The sequence below is a fragment of the Lissotriton vulgaris genome, chromosome 4_1, assembly GCF_964263255.1.
Source record: "Lissotriton vulgaris chromosome 4_1, aLisVul1.2, whole genome shotgun sequence".
In the NCBI taxonomy this organism is placed as follows: Eukaryota; Metazoa; Chordata; class Amphibia; order Caudata; family Salamandridae; genus Lissotriton; species Lissotriton vulgaris.
In genome coordinates, this window is record NC_141691.1 from 1,806,717,510 (window position 1) to 1,806,739,536 (window position 22,027).

Here is a 22,027-nt window from a genome sequence, read left to right on the forward strand (position 1 = left end):
ATGTAGTAGAGGATGTTGGTAGTGTAGTTGTAGATAGGTAAATAATTTTGTAGAGTCTGTGGAAAAAATTATCATTGTGTTACTTGTAGTATTTGGATGATAATAGTTGGATACATATTATTTACATTGTACATTTACTTAGCAAGTTTAAATAATTTTTTTCAGCTATCTAAATAGATATGGATAAGGTAGTTTATAAATGTTTTTACATCTAACTGTATTGTCGTTGTTGATAAGTTTAACATATTTAGTTTTCACTATAAAGATCAAAAGTTTTAAAAATAGGGACTTTATCTACTTATAGTAATTTCGAAAAAAAAATGGTATTTAACTTACTTGAAGTGTAGTGTGATGTATTGTAGTTGTAGTCGTTGGTTTGTATTCTCTTCTCTCAGCAAGGTAACCGTTTTTCTCCAAGGTTGGGCCAAAAATGGTAAATTACGTTAAGTGTGTCATTGTATTTATATTAGTGAGTTAATTAATGGTACTTTTTGATTGGTTCAATTAGTGAAAATTCAAAATCATTGGTTGAGAACGTTATTTGGCATGGGAAAACCGTTATTTTCGTAATACTATGTTGTTTCACTGTTTGTTTGTAAAAGAATATATTAAAATGTGTTATAAGTTACATTTTTGTGTAATATTTAAATCGTTTATATGTTGAAAATAAAGAAATGTTTATAATATTTAGGACATCGGAGTGTAATATAGTATAAAAAATGAGTAAAATCAAGAATAGTGCATTTCGAGTTAGAAACAAAACGACGATATTTTTTGTATATTTTTAGAGCACATAGGTCGTCGATGTTAGTGTAGTCGATATATATGTCAAAGGTAATGTTATTTAAAATAAAGTCGATAATGTAGTAGTCGATATTTAAGTAGTCGATATTAGTGTGAACGATATTAGGGTTGTCGATAAAAAAATATCGATATTTGTGTGAATTCTAGTTTAAGTATAGGATGACGATATTTATGTAAACGATGTTTTAGTGACGATATTTTTATCAGACGATATTTATGTTAACGATATTTGAACATGGAACCTATTACAAGAGTTGTATGTTTAAAAGTGAAACTTTGTATACTTTGGAAGCTTTATATATGCCATTTTTAAGGGTAACTTCGAGCAGACAGTTGAAGTCCAATTACACTAACGTTAAAAAAAAAATAAAGGCCCTTTGCTTTGTCAGTTCCGAGCAAACTCTTATGTGCGCTTAAGGGAGTTGCCCAGGGAAGTCTACTGTCGCGCCAATGTCGAAACTCCATCTGCATACACATTCAAACATTCACACTTCCAAGTCGCGCACATCAGCTAGTGTGACTTTTCCTTGGGGCAAGGGAAGGACTAAAAGCTTTGATCCTTTCTTAAACCAAAAAAAAAAAAAAGATTCTTGCATCGTTACCCCCTATTTAAGCAGAGGGACGGGTCACTTTAAGTCATACTCTGTTTTTACCTGCGAGGACAGAACTTGGACTTACAGAACGACGCTGTACTTGCTGCTATCGACCAACAGCCACTGAAAAATTACGCCATTCAATCTTAGAACGTAAGTGCATGGAACTTTTATTTCTATACATCTAAGGGACAGTATTGATAAATTTACTTGCGTTTATTAGAACGGTTACTATATCAACATTGCACCTGTGTTAAATTATTGTGCGACATGTTCGTTGGCAAATCTACATTTTCTATGGTAATACTTAGCAAAGGACTACGTAATTTCTCAAGCAGGTCATACCTTTGTTTAAACCAACCGATACATATTGTTTTTTTTTATCGTTATATCTTGTAGGTTATTCGTACGCTTTCAACATTTCCTTGATAGGGGGAAAGAAACTGCGCACCAACATATATCATGTAAGTACAGCCAACTGTTCACTCTTCTACACAATTTTTACTTCCGTTCCTAACACTCTGACTCGCCACACAGAACATTTCTTCCAATAATTCAAGGCACAACATAAGTTTGACACACACCCTCTCGTACATCTCCTTGTGTTACCTTTTCACGCACACACAACTAACAAGACTTACTACATTACAATCACGACATATTGATTGCAAGCACAACTTCAAGTTACTTGACACTATCAACAACATCAACAGTACCCACAGCTTCACCTTGCACCTAACACACAAAAGCGCACACACATTATCACATTCACATGCATAGGAACAAACATCCCCGTTACACCATGCGAACTACTTTTGGAACATTCGGCCGCAATCTCATATCATAACACTTCGCCACACTCCCAGGAACATTTCGTTCACAATTTCAACTACATACATTACTTGCACACTAACTGGGTACACTTTCAATATTACACGCAAACCGCATTCATTCTCAGATTTATTGCAACACAGTAACTACTCCTAATTACAAGATGACACACACACCTTCTTTTTACGTCGGTTACTATTACCTTTTCACGCACACACGGTTAAGAACACATACTATATAACACGCACGGCGAATTGAGTGCAACCACAACAGAACACTCCTTACGATTTTAGTCACAGCTTCACAGCAATACAGTAAACAGGATGATCGGACTGAACAGTGAACAGAGCTGCAGCTTACACTACTCACACACACCTTGTCATATTATCTTTCAATATTACACGCATACCGCTTGCATTCTCAGATTAAATGTAACACAGTAACCAGTGCAAGTTACAAGATGACACATACACACCCTTTTTTTACATCTCTTAGTATTAACTTTTCACGCACACACTGTTAAGAACACATACTATATCACACGCACGCCGAATTAAGTGCGACCACATTAGAACACTCATTACGCTTTCATTGACAGCTTCACAGCAAGACAGTAAACAGGATGATCGGACTCAAGAGTGAACAGAGCTGCATCTTACACTAATCACACACACCCTGTCACATTAGGCAAAACACTGACTGCCACCCTTATACAGCACGTGCGACTCCAACGCAATCTAAGATCATAGCACTTCGCCACTACAGCACCAAACTTTCAGGCACAACTTCAAATTGCACATTTATTTGCACGCAAACAGGCTACACTTTACAACATTCACGCAGAATGCATTCATTCGCAGCTTTACTGGCACACAGTAAGTAATCCAAGTTAGTAGCTGACACACGAAAACAGCCGCTCGTACAACTACTAGTATTACCTTTTCACAAACACACATCCAATAACACATTAGCCAGGATTAGCTGCCTACAAAAATAAACACTTGACTTTACACTTACTACACTATTCACAGGCACATTGTAACATTAGGGGGAATAGTACAGCCATAAACCGTTCGCAACACTTCGCCACACCACAACAAACTTTTCATACACACATTCCACGAACAAGGGGACTTTCACACACACCCTCTATTACATGGCTACTCACAATCTTTCTCTCAGGGGCCAAATTTACTGTTTAGTTTGTGTCCAAGGACCGCATCGGTGGGGGCAGGGTCAGTGGGTAAGGGTCGGGGCTACAGCAACAACATAAAACTGCCCATGAGGTTAATCACAGGACCCTGCAGCCGAAGGCTTCGTCCACTGAGCCCTCCCGGCATACACATAATTTTCTCGCTCTCTTTCTCTCTTGGTCTCCCTCCCTCTCTATAGCACACTAATCACACACACCCTGTCACATTAGGCAAAACACTGACTGCCACCCTTATACAGCACGTGCAACTCCTACGCAATGTAAGATCATAGCACTTCGCCACTACAGCACCAAACTTTCAGTCAGAACTTCTAATTGCACATTAATTTGCACGCAAACAGGCAACACTTTACAACATTCACGCAGAATGCATTCATTCGCAGCTTTACTTGCACACAGTTAGTAATCCCAGTTACAAGCTGACACACGAAAACAGCCGCTCGTACAACTACTAGTATTACATTTTCACAAACACACATCCAATAACACATTAGCCAGGATTAGCTGCCTACAAAAAAAAATACTTGACCTTACACTTACTACACTATTCACAGGCACATTGTAACATTAGGGGGAATAGTACAGCCATAATCCGTTCGCAACACTTCGCCACACCACAACAAACTTTTCATACACACAATCCACGATCAAGGGGACTTTCGCACACACCCTCTATTACATGGCTACTCACAATCTTTCTCTCAGGGGCAAAATTTACTGTTTACTTTGTGTCCAAGGACCGCATCGGTGGTGGCAGGGTCAGTGGGTAAGGGTCGGGTCTACAGCAACAACATAAAACTGACCATGAGGTTAATCACAGGACCCTGCAGACGAAGGCTTCCTCCACTGTGCCCTCCCGGCATACACATAATTTTCTCGCTCTCTTTCTCTCTCGGTCTCCCTCCCTCTCTATAGCTCTCTCTCCCTCCCTATAGCTCCCCCTCCCTCTCTCCTGTCTTCCTCTGTCTCACTCTAACTGTGTTCCTCCCTCTGTCTCACTCCCTCTCTCTTCTTCCTCCTCTCTCTCTCCCTCTCTCCCTCCCTCTCCGTCTCCCTCCCTATCACTCTGCATCTCACTTCCTTTCTCTTCCTCTCCCTCCATTTCCCTTCCTTTCCCTCACTTTCCCTTCCTCTCTGTCTTTGTACATAACTCTCCATTTGCCTCCCCTTTACTCCCTCCCTGTCTTTCTACATTACTTGCACACTAACTGGGTACACTTTCAATATTACACGCACACCGCATTCATTTTCATATTCAATGCAATATAGTAATTAATCTAAGTTACACGATGAGACACACACACATTTTTCGGTACGTCTCTCACTATTAACTCTTCACACACACACTCACTCCCTCTCCATCCCCAACAACAATTCCAGCATTTAAAACTACCCACAGACACATTCAAGTCCCACATCCTCAGCAATTCTCAACTATTTTCCTAATACAAATAACGACACTACTTTAAGGGGGTCGTTATTTTTGCACCCTCACACACACTCACCCTCACCCTCACTTACCCGCAACGCCTCACCCTCACTCACCCTCAACACCTCACCCTCACTCACCCTCACCCTCACTCACCCTCACTCACCCTCAACACCTCACCCTCACCCTCACTTACCCTCAACGCCTCACCCTCAGTCACCCTTAACACCTCACCCTCACTCTCACTCACCCTCAACGCCTCTCCCTCGCTCACCCTCACCCTCACTCATCCTCAACGCCTCACCCTCACCCGCACTCACCCTCATTCTCACTCACCCTCAATGCCTCACCCTCACTCACCCTCAACACCTCACCCTCACTCACCCTCAACCCCTCGCCCTCCCTCACCCTCAGCCTCACTCACCCTTACTCACCCTCACCCACCCTCACGCTCATCCTCACTTACCCTCACTCACCCTCAGTCACCCTCAGTCACCCTCACTCAACCCCTCACCCTCACTCACCCTCACTCAACCCCTCACTCAACACCTCACTCTCACTCACCCTCAACACCTCACTCACCCTCAATTTCACTCACCCTCACTCATCCTCAACCCCTCCCCCACCCTCACTAGCCCTCAACACCTCACCCACACACCCTCAACACTTCTCCCTCAACTCCTCACTCACCCTCACTCTCACTCAACACTTCAATACCTCAGCCTCACCCTCACTCACCCTCAACACCTCACTCACCCTCAACCCCTCATTCTCACTCACCCACACTCACCCTCATCCTTACTCACCCTCAACTTCTCACCCTCACTCACCCTCAATCTCTCATCCTAACCTATCCTCACTCACCCTCAACCCCTCACCCTCACTCACCCTCACTCACACTCACCCTCACTCACCCTCATGCTCACTCACCCTCATGCTCACTCACCCTCAACACCTCATCCTCACTCACCCTCACCATCACTCACCCTCAAACCGTCACCCTCACTCACCCTCACCCTCACTCACCCTCACTCACCCTCAAACTCTCTCCCTCATTCACCCTCAACACCTCACTCACCCTCCCTCACCTCACTCACCCTCACTCACCCTCACCCACCCTCAACACCTCATCCTCACTCACCCTCACTCACCCTCACTTATCCTCATTCACCCTCAACCCCTCACCCTCAACCCCTCACCCTCAACTCTTCACTCACCCTCGACGCCTCACCCTCACTCACCCTCAACCCCTCACCCTCACTCACCCTCACCCACCCTCACCCCCCCCTCACCCACCCTCACCCAACCCCTCACCCTCAATCACCCTCACCCTCACCCTCACTCACCCTCAATCCCTCACCCTCAACCCCTCACCCTCACTCACCCTCAATACCACTCACCCTCACTCACCCTCAACCCCTCCCCCTCACTCACCCTCAACACCTCACCTCACTAACACTCAACACCTCACCCTCACCCCCTCCACATTTCACCCTCACTCACCCTCAACCCCTCACCCACACTCACCCTCTCTCTCCCTCTCTAGCTCCCCCTCCCTCTCTCCTGCCTTCCTCTTTCTCACTCTAACTTTGTTACTCCCTCTGTCTCCCTCCCCCTCTCTCTCCCTCCCTCCATCCCCGTCTCCCTTCCTATCACTCTCCGTCTCACTCCCTTTCCCTTCCTCTCACTCCATTTTCCTTCCTTTCCCTCACTTTCCCTCCCTCTCCCTCACTCTCCATCTCCCTCACTCTCCCTCCTTTTTACTCCCTCGCCATTTCCCTCCCCTTCACTCCCTTTCTGTCTTTGTACATTACTTGCACACTAACTGGGTACACTTTCAATATTACACGCACACCGCATTCATTCTCAGATTCAATGCAACACAGTAACCAGTCCAAGTTACAAGATAACACACACACACCTTTTTTTACGTCTCTCAGTATTAACTTTTCACGCACTCACTCACTCTCTCTCTGTCCCCCTTTTCCTCCCACTCCCTCTCTCTCCCTCTATCATCTCACCCTGCCTGTGTGCCAGCCGTGGCGCATACACTCACAGCAGCACCAGAGCTCTTAACAGGTCTTTAAAAGACTATTTACATGCTAATGTGGCCTTTACGGGAAAAATTCGAAAAGATATATTCTAACCATTATTTTTTTTTTCTTCTTTCAGATTATTAAAACAACAACAAAAGAAACAGAAGTTAAGGTAAATACTACTTTGCCAGTTAGTTTAAAAATTGTCAAAAGTTCATACCTTACAGTCCCCCAAAAAATGTGTTACTTCACAAACCTTCTTAATTTACATTTGTTGATAAAAACATTTCAGTATAACTTATAAGATGCAGAGATGCTTGAAAGCAAGTTACCATCAAGGGAATAGCAAATTTAATAGCAAATCACAAGGTAAGCAATGCTTACCAAATAGTGCTTTTGCTGTCTTGCACAATTTATGCAAGCCAGTAACTACTTGGAACTCTAATGATCTGCATTATATAATGGACCGTGGGGACGCTTTATATCTACAAATGCATTCTATTAACAAAGAAACACTTATGCATCCAGATGACCTGCCAAGGTATATAGACCACAATCAAGAGATATATTCACTTTTGCTACGGAATGCTTACTACGGTGATGTCCTTAAACGTTTTGATAAAGCCTACCCAGATATTAGCACAGCATTAAATGTTACTATTAATAAGCACTGTGGTGTTATACTTTGTATGAATGTTTATGTAATAGCTATTTTCAAACATATGCAATCATACTTTGTATTTGATTCACATAGTAGGGACCATGAAGGCATGCCTCATTCAAACGGAACATGTGTTACAATTGCATTTAATTCTTTTGAAGGGCTAATTCAATATGTTATGAAACTAGCATATAACTTTACACATCAGGCTGAGCAATGTGTCCAATTTGAATTAACACCAATAGATATAAAAGTCATTAAAAGGAAATCCTTTACAAAAGCACTTACTGTGCACAAAAAAAATAGTCACCTACCGCAAGAAAGAAAAATTTGGGTACATACTACTGAATGTACTCCTAATCAGACTATAACATCAACAACAATGTCTTCAGATGATTTACTGAATAAAAGTAAGGGAGGGAATAGCAATACTAATCATTTAGCACAATTACCAGGTAATAGTAAAGCTATACAGGGAACAAATAAACAGTCTCGGAAAAGAAAAAGGGATTCAAGTACATGTCCAACTAAAGTTGTACAAAGAAAAAAAGTTAATACAGCTGAAGAAGACATTACCAACAGTCAACTAAGTGCTACTGATAATAACAGACCCATATTCACGCAGGGCCAAAGACAGAAACGAGGTAAACAAATCCATACAATCATTCGCAAATTCCACCGGGAAATATTGCATGGGCCAGAGTACATTTGTACTCTTTGCAATCAACTGTGGCATAAACAAACGTTGCAAAATATACGCAGTGTTAGCCAATCCGAAATTTTCAAAAAGTGTAACATTAGTAACAAGAAAACAAATTTTATTTGTAAGACTTGCTATTATTACATTCGCAAAAACAAAATACCACCATGTTCTATTGTAAATGGCATGGGGTTCCCAAATGTACCAGTTGAATTAGAATTATATGATTTAGAAGAAAGATTAGTTTCACCTAGGATACCATTCTTACAAATTCGGAGTCTGCCACGCGGTTTTCAAAAATCATTATCAGGTGCAGTAGTTAATGTACCTGCAGATGTTATGACAACTGTTACAATTTTACCAAGGCAAATTAATGACGCCATGACAATCCCAGTGAAATTAAAAAGGAAATTAATCTATAAATCATATACACATTATGAGAATATTAGACCAAATACAGTAAAAAAGGCAGCTACATGGCTAGCTAAAAATAGTACAATGTTTAATGAATATGGTGTTACGATTAACCCTGACTGGGAGTATATACCTCCAGAAATAGAATCTCACAATGAGACTTCTGAGACAAACAATTCATCTGATAGTTCTGACAACATAGAAGCTGGGAATTTGGATACTATGTTAACAAATGAAACTATTACTAGTCATTCGCTGAATGTGTTAAGTTTCGCTCCAGCTGAACATAACACGCCAAGAGGTTTATATGAGGATAAAGATTCAGAGTTTTTGGCTTTCCCTACTATTTTTTGTGGTGAACGAAGGCCTAACAATAAGGAAAGACACATACCGGTACATTATAGTACTATTTGCCAAGCAGAGTTAAGGAGTTATGATAGAAGAGTCGCTAAATCTATTACTAATGTGTTTTTTAAACTGAAGAAATTACATATTAAGCAGATCCATGGTAAAATCAACATTTCCATCAGAAAACATTTTACAGATGGGAATAAAATAACTGCTAAAGACATTAAATGTAATATTGCCAATGTTTTACAGTTTAATGAGGGTTACAAAGTATTAAAAACTATACGCAGTTCACCTCCATATTGGGAAGGTTGCAAAAAAGATATTTTTGCAATGATAAGGCAACTTGGCATACCCACTTTCTTTTTGACTTTATCTGCTGCTGAAACAAAATGGCACCATTTAATAAATATACTATTGAGAGTTAGAAACTTAAAGGAATGTACAGAGGAAGAATTCTTAAACATGTCTTGGGAAACTAAAAGTAAATTAATACAAGAAGATCCAATAACATGTGCAAGACAGTTTGACTATCAAGTTAGGAAATTCTTTAATTGTGTTTTGCTGAATGGCACTAATCCAATTGGGGAAATAGTAGACTACTTTTACAGAGTCGAATTCCAACAAAGAGGTTCTCCACATATACATGCATTACTCTGGGTAAACAAAGCACCATTGTATGGTGTTTCACCAGTGGAAGAAGTCAATAGCTTTATTGACAAATATATCACTTGTCATAGGTCTGAGAACCCTGTTTTACAACCGTTAATAAATCTACAAAGGCATGGTCACACCAAAAATTGCAGACGTAAACTGCAACGGACATGCAAATATCAATATCCAAAATATCCAATGTCAAGAACGCTCATATTAGAGCCATTAACACTTGAGGAGACAAATAAGCAATGGCAAGATAATATGAAAATAATACATGAAGCTATGAATAATACTACTTTTAATACACTTTCTTTTGAGGAATTTTTAGACTTCATTAAAATGGATGATAACGAATATATTACTTCAATACAAACTAGCTTACAAAAAACAACAATTTTTTTGAAAAGAACACCAGGCGAATGCTTCATCAATAACTACAATAGTACTCTTTTAGAAGCTTGGCGAGCAAACATAGACTTGCAGTTTATACTGGACCCTTATGCTTGTGCAGTCTATATTATCTCATATATCAGTAAATCGCAAAGAGGAATTAGCAAACTTCTAGCGCAAGCTGCTAAAGAGGTAACAAGCAATAGTAATATCAAAGATCAACTTAAACACATAGGAAACAAATTCCTCAACTGCACAGAAATTAGTGCTCAAGAAGCAGCATATCTAATTCTTCAAATACCATTACGGAAAAGCTCACGATCATTTGTATTTATTAATACTAGCCGTCCAGAGAAAAGAACTTATTTAATGCGTGATATCGAAACTATTAATAACTTGCCCGAAAATTCAACTGACATTCAATGTGAAAATATTATTATTAAGTACTGCAAACGGCCACAATCATTAGAGATGTGCACGTTAGCAGACTATGCGGCTAATTTCAACTATGTGAAGAAAAAAACACATGGGAAAGAAATAAATGATTGCGAAGATTTACTTGCAGAACAAAACTTTTACAGCTCAGATGAGGAAGAATTAGAAATAGAATGTAGTGACGGAAATAAAGAACAACAGAAACAGAATTATGATTATGCTTTAAATAAGCGCAGACAAGGGAAAATAATACGCTTTTGCAGATTTAGCAAAAATAATGAACCAGAAGAGTATTATAGAGAAATATTAATGTTGCACTATCCATGGAGGGAAGAAGAAAAAATACTAATCAACAAGGAAACTTACTATGATAGGTATCTGGAAGTTAAAACATTTGTTGACACACAACTAAAAATCTATAACAAACAGCATGGCGAAGTTACAAACATTATTCATGAACAGTGTCATGAAAATGTAATTTCACCTCCTCTATCACCAACTGTTAATATACAGACAGAAGACCAAAATCCAGAAAATAATAATAGATATGATTTGGCTCTAGATTTAGGAATTAGAACTACAACTGAAGAACAAAGCTCAACTAACGTTATTTTACCCAATGAAAAATACCAACAACTTATGCAAAACTTAACGGAAGAACAACTTAAATTTGTTTACCATCACTTGCATTGGTTTAAAACTACAAGCACTCCATGCTATACTTTTTGCACTGGAGGGGCTGGTGTTGGGAAAAGTTTTGTAATATCTGCACTATATCAAACTTTACTACGCTACTATAACACTAAGGCAGGTGAAAATCCTGATAATGTTTATAACTTACTTACTGCTCCAACAGGAAAGGCTGCCCATAATATTAATGGCAAAACACTGCATAGCACTTTCAAAATACCTGTGTCGCAAAGTTTGACTTATAAACAACTGAGTCATGAACATAGAACTGCTCTACAAATGGAAATGATGCATGTTAGAGTTGTTATTATTGATGAAATTTCAATGGTAGGACACAATATGTTGAATTTTATACATAACAGGCTTCAAGAAATAAAATCATCTAATGAACCATTCGGAGGAATTTCTATTTTAGCCATTGGTGACTTTTACCAATTAAAACCTGTATTTGACAGATACCTTTTTCAGGATTCTACACAAATGTATGGTCCTTTAAGTGCTAACTTATGGAAAGAACATTTTAAAATTTTTGAATTAACAAAAATTATGCGCCAAAAAGAAGATCTACAATTTGCTCAATTACTAAACCGATTGAGAGAAGGCAAGCATACTGAAGAAGATATTTCACAAATTAAGCAAAGGGAAATACAACCTGATGAGAGTTTATTAGAAACAATTCCATATATCATGTCAACTAGTATAGAAGTTAATGAAATTAACCAAAAGGTTTTAGAAAAACATTGCAAAGATTATCCACCTCGACCAATCCAACCCTTCCAATTACCGTCCCATCTCCCTTCTGCCTTGGCTCAGCAAACTTCTTGAGAAACACGTCAACTCCGTGTTGGCAGCCTTCCTAGAAACTAACAATATACTGGACCCCACCCAGACGGGCTTTAGGCCTCGCCATGGAACTGAGACTGCCTTGATTGCAGTGACGGAGGAGGCAAGGAGGATCCTAAACGGTGGCGGCTCCACGGCCATCGTTCTACTTGACTTGAGTGCCGCCTTCGACACTGTAAATCATGGCATCCTACTCCACCGGCTTGCTATGATAGGGGTGTCAGGAACTGCGCTTACCTGGATAGAATTGTTCCTCACAGACAGATCCTTCCGGGTATTCGAAAAGGAGTTCACCTCCTCTAGTAAACCGCTTAATTGTGGAGTGCCTCAGGGCTCCTCCCTGAGTCCAACCCTTTTTAATGTTTACCTCCGTCCTCTAGCTGATGTCGTCCGCCCCTTCGGGGTGAAAATTGTCACCTACGCGGACGACACCCAGCTGGTGGTGGCACTGGACCCCCCTCTCAACTCTCACCACAGCCTACATAAATGCCTAAAAGCTGTCGCAACCTGGATGTCAGACTCCTGTCTAAAACTTAATGGGGATAAAACAGAGGTAATGCTCCTTGGAAATAACATCACCAAATCCATTGATACCATCTGGCCCCTCTGTCTAGGCAGCCCCCCACAACCCAAAGACCAAATTAAGAGCCTGGGCATCTGGCTCGACCAAAACCTCACTTTCAACTATCAAGCCACCAAACTTGCCGCCACCTGCTTTGGGCTGTTGAGACTACTCCGAAAGATTCTCCCCCTTCTCCCGCTTCACTCAAGACGGATCATGGTCCAAGGACTAATCTTGTCACGTCTCGACTGCGGTAACGCCCTATATCTTGGCGCCCCACAGTCCACCCTCGCCAAACTACAAGTTGTTCAAAACTGCGCGGCAAGAGTCCTGTTGAACCTCCCCCGCCGCTCCTCAGTCAAGGCGAGACTGAAGGACCTTCATTGGCTCCCTGTGCGTGCTAGGATAGAATTTAAGAGCATGTGCGTTGCACATCGCTCTTACTGGGGAACGGGCCCCGCCATAAACCAGCCTTTGGTAGAAGCCTACCACCCTTCCCGGCCCCTCAGATCCGCGACCTCTCACCTCACTTTTGTACCACGCATAAGAAGAGCTAGATGCGGAGGCCGCTCGCTCTCCTACAATCTGGCCAAGATCTGGAATTCCCTTCCCCTTTCAATCAGGTCAGAATCCAACCTACTTACCTTTCGAAGGCTGTTAAAAACGTGGCTTTTTAATAAAACTCCCACCTAACCCCTTCTGTTCCTTACGAACCCCACTCCCCCCTCCTCTGCTCAACCATCCAGTTTTCTACAGCGCTGGGACGCCCCTGGGTAGCCATCGCGCTCTACAAATTCTCATTCCATTCCATTCCATTCCATTCCAGTCTACATAACAGTAGCAAGCGATACCGTCAGTTCTGATTTGTCTGAAAATGTGAAAAAAACTATTCTTAAGCAACTGCCCAAAGATCCACAGAAAACAATGGGCCTTTCACATACATTACACATTGCCTTACAACTTCGTTATGATTTAAGTTGCAATGTGGATGTCAATGATGGTTTAACAAATGGCGCAACTGGTGTTGTACAATTAGTTGAATTGATTAACAACACACCTATTATTGTTTGGTTGTTATTTGACAATCCCAGTATAGGACAAACAACCAGACAACAATATAAACACTTATTTCATTCACAAATACAAAATACATGGACACCAATACATGCTATAGCTAGACATTTTCAATACACTAAAAAATTTATTACCATTATACGGAAGCAATTTCCTTTACGCCAAGCATCAGCACGCACTATACATCGCACACAAGGTGCAACTCTCGAACCACTTTATATACACTTTAATAACAGCAAGATTCATCATTTGCATTATGTTGCTATTAGCAGGGCAAAATCAATACAAAATGTATATGTACACAATTTTGATGAAGGTAAAATTTTAGTACATCCACAAGTTAATGAGGAAATGCACAGATTAAGGACAGAAATGCCACTTAAAATACATATCCCACAGTTACATACATACAGTGCACATTTCAATATCATTGCACACAATATAAGATCACTACAGAAATTTTTTTCATCTATGGTAGCGGATAGGAATATATTAGAAGCAGACATTATTTGCTTAACTGAGATCAACACTACAAGAAATGCTACAGCTAATGATTTCACGATAGAACAATACCATCACATTATATTTGATAAATTTCATACATACAACACAAACCATGGAATGATTATGTACTACAAAAAAGATTTATTTATATTGCCTATTTATGAGACATGTGAAGGGATAGACATTTTACATTTTACTCTACAGATTTATAACACGGATTACCTTATTATTATTTTATACAAACCACCCCAAAAAAGTATAACTTCTCTTTTTGATTTCATCACAAATATTACGGATTTTTACCCCACACACAAATTGATTATTATAGGGGATTTCAATGTGGATGTATCTCAACAAAATGCTAACACCAAGCAATTACTTGGATTCTTTGAAACAAAATTACAATGTCAACAACTCATTAACAGTTACACAACTAACTACCAATCCATTTTAGATCATATATATACAAATGACCAACTACACAACTATGGTACTTTAGAATGCTATTACAGTGATCATAAAGCAATATGGGTTTGTATTTAACATGTTATATCACATTTTCTATTTCAGATGATGTCTATTGAAGAAATCATGAACATTAATACCGATGACAACAAACCATATCAGAAACCCATAAGAGTTAATGTCATCAACTGCTCAGGGAAAACTACTTACAAAAATGCTAAACAAGAGCAGAAAATTATATTCCATTTGGCTCTAGCAGATAAAACTGGAACCATAAAATGTACTTGTTATCAAGAAAATTTATATGAGCAAACTAAAACTAACTGTGGACTACTGATACGAAACTTTATTATCAAAAACAAAACAATTTTAATTACAAAGCAAACTAAAGTAACCAAATTTCCCGCTATGACAATTGAGGAGGGCCTGATCCAACAAGCAAAGAACATTTTGCATCCGCCTGCACCATCGGCTTCTCCCATCAAGGAAATAAAACGGGCAAGTCTAAAAAGTCTGATGATCGTTTCAGGGACAATAATTGCCGTAAGTATGAACGCAAACATGTCATCATGTCAACTAAAAAAAAACCATTGTCTCGCATTTGAAAAGTTGGACTTATTAGTATTGTAAATGACATATCTTATTTATTTTTTATTTTTTAAAATTGCAAGTCTAAATAGTCTTATGACTGTTTCAGGGACAATATGTGCCGGAAGTATGAACGCAAACATGTCATCATGTCTACTAAAAAAATGCATAGTTGGCTTACACACAAATTACACATTTAGTAACTTCACTAACAAGCTCAAAAAAGGTTGCATTATACACTCTTTCACACTATGTAGAAAGTACGAGTTTTGGAAAATATAATAGGCCAGTGCTTTGGGGTATACTACAAATACAAGTACTCTCTACAAAGCCATTTTTTTCAATAAATAATGCAATCTGTTAGAAAGGATGTTCATTTGGGTTGTGAAATATAATACATTATATTGCCATTCATACAACCCACTAGTACTATGTGTTTTTACTGTCACTATTTTATACAATGCTTATTTTTTTGGTTATGAAAAGGACGCAAAGACTGTCTTTACATCAATGCCTCACCCTCAGTCACCCTCACTCACCCTCAACACCTCACCCTCACTCTCCCTCAACGCCTCACCCTCAACAATTCACCCTTAATGCCTCACTCACCCTCAATCTCACTCACCCTCAATCACCCTCAACACCTCCCCCTCACTCACCCTCACTCACCCTCACTAGCCCTCAACATCTCCCCCTCAAAAACTCTACCCTTCTCCCTCAACTCCTCACTCACCCTCACTCTCACTCAACACCTCAGCCTCACCCTCACCCTCACTCACCCTCAACCCCTCACCCTCAATCACTCACCCTCACTCACCCACACTCACCCTCATCCTTACTCACCCTCAACTTCTCATCCTCACTCACCCTCAACACCTCACCCTCACTCACCCTCAACACCTCACCCTCAACAATTCACCCTTAATGCCTCACTCACCCTCAATCTCACTCACCCTCAATCACCCTCAACACCTCCCACTCACTCACCCTCACTCACCCTCACTAGCCCTCAACACCTCCCCCTCAAAAACTCAACACTTCTCCCTCAACTCCTCAGTCACCCTCACTCTCACTCAACACCTCAACACCTCAGCCTCACCCTCACCCTCACTCACCCTCAACACCTCACCCTCACTCAATCACTCACCCTCACTCACCCACACTCACCCTCATCCTTACTCACCCTCAACTTCTCACCCTCACTCACCCTCAATCTCTCACCCTCACCCTCACTCACTCTCACTCACCCTCAACCCCTCACCCTAACTCACCCTCACTCAGCCTCACTCACACTCACCCTCACGTAACACCTCATCCTCACTCACCCTCACTCACCCTCAACCCCACCCTCACTCACCCTCACCCTCACTCACCCTCAACCCCTCACCCTCAATCACTCACCCTCACCCTCACCCTCACTCATGTCATCATGTCTACTAAAAAAATGCATAGTTGGCTTACACACACATTACACCTTTAGTAACTTCACTAACAAGCTCAAAAAACATAGCATTATACACTCTTTCACACTATGTAGAAAGTACGAGTTTTGAAAACTATAATATGCCAGCGCTTTGCTGTATACTACAAATACAAGTACTCTCTACAAAGCCATTTTTAGCAATAAATATTGCTATCTTTTAGAAAGGATGTTCATTTGGGTCGTTAAATATAATACATTATATGGCCATTCATACAACGCACTAGTAATATGTGTTTTTACAGTCACTATTTTATACAGTGCTTACTTTTTGTTTAGGAAGAGGACGCAAACACTGTGTTTACCTCAATGCCTTACCCTCAGTCACCCTCACTCACCCTCAACACCTCACCCTCACTCACCCTCAACACCTCACCCTCAACACTTCACCATCAATGCCTCACTCACCCTCAATCTCACTCACCCTCAATCACACTCAACCCCTCACCCTCACTCACCCTCACTCACCCTCACTAGCCATCAACACCTCACCCTCAAAAACGCAACCCTTCTCCCTCAACTCCTCACTCACCCTCACTCTCATTCAACACCTCAACACCTCAGCCTCACCCTCACCCTCACTCACCCTCAACCCCTCACCCTCACTCACCCTCAATTCCTCACCCTCAGTCACCCTCACTCACCCTCATCCTTACTCACCCTCAACTTCTCACCCTCACTCACCCTCAATCTCTCACCCTCACACTCACTCACCCTCACTCACCCTCAACCCCTCACCCTCACTCACCCTCACTCACACTCAACCTCACGTAACACATCATCCTCACTCACCCTCACTCACCCTCAACACATCACCCTCACTCACCCTCACCCTCACTCACCCTCAACCCCTCACCCTCAATCACTCACCCTCACCCTCACTCATGTCATCATGTCTACTAAAAAAATGCATAGTTGCCTTACACACACATTACACCTTTAGTAACTTCACTAACAAGCTCAAAATACATAGCATTATACACTCTTTCACACTATGTATAAAGTACGAGTTTTGAAAACTATAATATGCCAGTGCTTTGGTGTATACTACAAATACAAGTACTCTCTACAAAGCCATTTTTAGCAATAAATAATGCAATATTTTAGAAAGGATTTTCATTTGGGTCGTTAAATATAATACATTATATTGCCATTCATACAACGCACTACTACTATGTGTTTTTACAGTCACTATTTTATACAATGCTTACTTTTTGGCTAGGAAGAGGACGCAAACAAAAATGTGTTTACCTCAATGCCTCACCCTCAATCACCCTCACTCACCCTCAACCCCTCACCCTCACTCACCCTCAACACCTCACCCTCAACACTTCACCCTCAACGCCTCACTCACTCTCAATCTCACTCACCCTCAATCACCCTCAACACCTCCCCCTCACTCACCCTCACTCACCCTCACTAGCCCTCAACACCTCACCCTCAAAAACTCAACCTTTCTCCCTAAACTCCTCACTCAACACCTCAACACCTCAGCCTCACCCTCACCCTCAACTCCTCACCCTCACTCACCCTCAATCCTTCACCCTCACTCACCCACACTCACCCTCACCCTCATCCTTACTCACCCTCAACTTCTCACCCTCACTCACCTTCAATCTCTCACCCTCACCCTCACTCACCCTCACTCACCCTCACCCTCACTCACCCTCACTTACACTCACCCTCACCCTCACGTAACACCTCATCCTCACTCACCCTCACTCCCCATCAACTCCTCACCCTCACTCACACTCACTCACCCTCAACACCTCACCCTCAATAACTCACCCTCACCCTCACCCATGTCATCATGTCTACTAAAAAAAAGCATAGTTGGCTTACACACACATTACACCTTTAGGAACTTCACTAACAAACTCAAAAAACATAGAATTATACACTCTTTCACACTATGTAGGAAGTACGAGTTTTGAAAACTATAAGATGCCAGTGCTTTGGTGTATACTACAAACACAAGTACTCTCTACAAAGCCATTTTTTGCAATAAACAATTCAATCTTTTAGAAAGGATGTTCATTTGGGTCGTTAAATATGATACATTATATTGCCATTCATACAACGCACTAGTAATATGTGTTTTTACAGTCACTATTTAATAGAATGCTTACTTTTTGTGTAGGAAGAGGACGCAAAGACTGTGTTTATCAATGGGCAAGATACCCCACTCAAATCGATTACAATAAAAGATGCAACAGATGATATAAAAGTGACACTGTGGAGAGAAGCATCACTATTTAAAATACATCTTGGAAAATATGTCACCCTGACTCACGTCACTGTACATGAATTCAATTGCCAAAAAATATTGAATACAACGCGCCATAGCAAAATGGAGGTAAGCACAACAAACAAAACATTTTGGAATTATCTCTTTCAGCCACTCTTGGACTTTCACCCAGTCTTGCCCTTTCACCCACTCTGGCCCTTGCACCCACTCTGGCCCTTTTACCCACTCGGGACCTTTCACCCACTCGGGACCTTTCACCCACTCGGGACCTTTCACCCACTCTGCGCCTTTCAACAACTCTGGCCCTTTCACCCACTCTAGGCCTATCACCCACTCTAGACTTATCACCCACTCTAGACTTATCACCCACTCTAGACCTATCACCCACTCTGGACCTATCACCCACTCAAGCCCTATCAACAACTGGGACCCTTTCACCTACTCAGTCCATTTCACCCAATGTGTCCCTTTCAACCACTCTGTCCCTCTCACCCACTATAGGCCTTACACAAAACATAAAGTATAGAAATGTACAAACTAATTGTTGCTTTTGTTTTCTCTCAACAGGTAACAGCCCCACCAGAGGAAAAGATGGACATTCAAATGTATGGCGTCGAAAGCACCACAGAGGAAAGTAGTATTATCACAATAAAAGTGACAAACACAGACGAATATCAATCTATGCCCATCGAAAACGAGATCTTAATTAAATGGTTTATGTTAGATGAGGAAGTTGACAACATCGGGGATGCCCTTGTCCATTTTTTGCCACAAACTTTTGAAGTGGTCTTTTGTAATGGCAAAATCATAAAGATTCTTAAAGAAAAAGACGATGAAATATGTTCTGACTAAAATTTGCATGTTGCCAGGATATCTTATTTTTGTACAAAGTTAAACAATAAATATTTGTGTTTTTTTCAAAAATAAAAAGGTGTGGAATACAAATTTTAAACTTCTATGGTAATTTTTTCACTACAGAAGGGAAATTATAACTAATACACTCAATTTATACAACATAGTCACACCCACATACAACATTCAGCCAATCCATTTCACATTACAAAAACATATACAAAATACACATACTTTGTAGCTTGCACGCACTACAGTAGTATGTATGAATGAGACTGTTGGTGTGCTAAATACGCCTGTGCTGGTGCAGAGTTATGCTGTGTTGTTGCTCAATGTTACTGTGGGGGGGGCTGAATGATAAGGTGGTATTGCTGCATGTTGCATTGGTGGACATCACAAATTAGGTTGTTGGGAGAAGTGCAACTGTTGTTGGGATGAGTTATGCTGTGGTGGTAATAGTTGAACACTAACACAGCACCACTCATCATCAACACAGAACAACACATCACAACAACAGCATTAGTAAGCACCACACTAACATCACTCAGCAACACACCAACATCACTCTACACCACCACAACAGCATCATTCAACAACAACAACATACAAAAACACAAACACACATTACATTAAAATAACAATTCACACATGCAAAACACTCACATATGCCAATCACACCCTCACTCACACTCACTCACCCTCAACTCCTCACCCACCCTCAATTACACTCACTCACCCTCAACACCTCACCCTCACTCTCCCTCAACACCTCACCCTCACTCACCCTCAACACATCACAATCACCCTCACGCTCACCCACCTTCACTCACCATCAACACCTCACCCTCACTCACCCTCACTCATCCTCAACACCGCACCCTCAAACCCTCACTCACCCTCACTCTCAACACCTCTCCCTCACTCACCCTCAACGCCTCACCCTCACTCACCCTCAGACCCTCACTCACCTTCAGCCCCTCACCCTCACCCTCACCACCTCACCCTCAATCACCGTCATCCTCACTCACACTCAACACTTCACCCTCACTCACCCTCAACACATCAGCCTCAATTACCCTCAACCACACTCACCCTCAACACACTATCACACTAAAACAACACACAAACACTTACCACCACAGCACCACTTCACTCACCCTCAACACCTCACCCTTAAACCCTCACTCACCCTCACTCTCACTCATCCTCAATAACACAGAACACCTCAACCACACTCACCCTCAACTCCTCAATAACCCTCAGCCCCTCACCCTCACTCACACTCAACACCTCACCCTCAATCACACTCAACACCTCACCCTCACTCACCCTCACTCATCCTCACTCACCCTCACTCATCCTCAACATACTATCACACTAAAACAACACACAAACACTTACAACCACAGCAACACTTCACTCACCCTCAACACCTCACCCTTAACCCCTCACTCACCCTCACTCTTACTCATCCTCAATCACCCTCAACACCTCACCCTCAACGCCTCACCCACACTCACCCTCACCCCCTCACCCTCAGCCTCAACACCTCACCCTCACTCACCCTCAACACCTCACCCTCACTCACCCTCAACAACTCATCCTCAACACATCACTCACCCTCACTCTCACTCATCCTCAATAACGCTCAACACCTCACCCTCAACACCTCACTCACCCTCAGCCCCTCACCCTCACTCACCCTCAACTCCTCACCCTCAACACCTCACCCTCACTCATCCTCACTCACCCTCACTCACACTCAACACTTCACCATCATCACCTCACCCTCATACTCACTCACCCTCAACACCTCACCCTCATTCACCCTCACTCACCGTCAACACACTATCACACTACAACCACACACAAACACTTACCACCACAGCAACACTTCACTCACCCTCAACACCTCACCCTTAACTCCTCACTCACCCTCACTCTCACTCATCCTCAATAACCCTCAACACCTCACCCTCACTCATCCTCAACGCCTCACCCACCCTCACCCTCAGCCCCTCACCCTCAGCCTCAACACTTCACCCTCACTCACCCTCAACACCTCACCCTCACTCACCCTCAACACCTCACCCTCAACACATCACTCACTCTCACTCTCACTCATCCTCAATCACCCTCAACACCTCACCCTCAACACCTCACTCACCCTCAGCCTCTCACCCTCACTCACCCTCAACTCCTCAACCTCA

General features: G+C 41.7%; 2 long non-coding RNA genes across 2 annotated transcripts; both read left to right on the forward strand.

The window, feature by feature from the left end:
* The first annotated feature begins 1,742 nt into the window (after nucleotides 1-1,742).
* Nucleotides 1,743-14,912, forward strand: LOC147724583 (uncharacterized). Its single transcript, XR_015310101.1, has 3 exons — nucleotides 1,743-1,861; nucleotides 7,043-7,078; nucleotides 14,755-14,912. It is a non-coding gene; the product is annotated as an uncharacterized LOC147724583 (long non-coding RNA).
* Nucleotides 14,913-15,175: 263 nt separating this feature from the next.
* Nucleotides 15,176-19,590, forward strand: LOC147724584 (uncharacterized). Its single transcript, XR_015310103.1, has 3 exons — nucleotides 15,176-15,192; nucleotides 18,858-19,073; nucleotides 19,533-19,590. It is a non-coding gene; the product is annotated as an uncharacterized LOC147724584 (long non-coding RNA).
* The last annotated feature ends 2,437 nt before the right edge of the window (nucleotides 19,591-22,027 follow it).